Source organism: Seriola lalandi, unplaced genomic scaffold (genome assembly GCF_002814215.2).
Source record: "Seriola lalandi dorsalis isolate HSWRI2012SDOR001 ecotype SW California unplaced genomic scaffold, Sedor1 jcf7180002054532, whole genome shotgun sequence".
Taxonomy (NCBI): domain Eukaryota; kingdom Metazoa; phylum Chordata; class Actinopteri; order Carangiformes; family Carangidae; genus Seriola; species Seriola lalandi.
In genome coordinates this window covers 229690-230393 of record NW_019525085.1, presented here as the reverse complement: position 1 = coordinate 230393, position 704 = coordinate 229690, and the positions used below count along the sequence as shown (strand labels likewise).

The 704-nt window shown below is 40.6% G+C and overlaps 1 protein-coding gene across 1 annotated transcript in view; it reads right to left on the bottom strand.

The window, feature by feature from the left end:
- Nucleotides 1-704, bottom strand: part of LOC111661040 (F-box only protein 41-like) — an 11565-nt gene that overhangs the window by 5557 nt on the left and 5304 nt on the right. The gene's annotated exons all lie outside the window — the stretch shown is intronic.

Here is a 704-nt window from a genome sequence, read left to right as displayed (position 1 = left end):
TCAATCTGCCAAACATTAAGGAATATTAAGATTTTCTTCATGCCTCTGCGCCAATGACAGTCAGAGTCAGAGGCATGTTGTTTTCCTGGTTGTTTGTACGTTTGTCTGTACCTTCGTCTGTACCTTCGTCCGTACGTTTGTACCTTCGTCCGTACGTTTGTACCTTCGTCTGTACGTTTGTTCGTACATCTGTCTGTACATTTGTCTGTACCTTCGTCCGTACGTTTGTCTGTAACTTCGTCCATACGTTTGTCTGTACCTTCGTCAGTATGTTTGTCCGTACGTTTGTTTGTACCTTCGTCAGTATGTTTGTCCGTACCTTCGTCTGTAAGTTTTTCCGTACCTTTGTCTTTACCTTTTCTCTGTACGTTCACTGATTAGATTTTGGCAATTAAAGGTCAAAGGTTAGGGTCATGTGACCTAACAAAACGTTGTTTTGGCCTTGTGTATCTCCGTAACACCTTGAGGGAACTTCTTAAGATCTGGTGAAAAGTTTCACCTCGACCTGGACTCAAGAAAAAAGTGATTATATTTTGAAGGTCAAGGTCAGTGTGACCTCAGAAAATATATTTTAGCCATTACTCAAGACTTCACATCAGTTGTGACAAAATTTTACACAAATATGAAATCTTAAACATCTGTCACCAGATTTATCTCTGACTGTTTTTGATGATGTTTCAGACGGAGGAGGAGCAGAGAGCGAC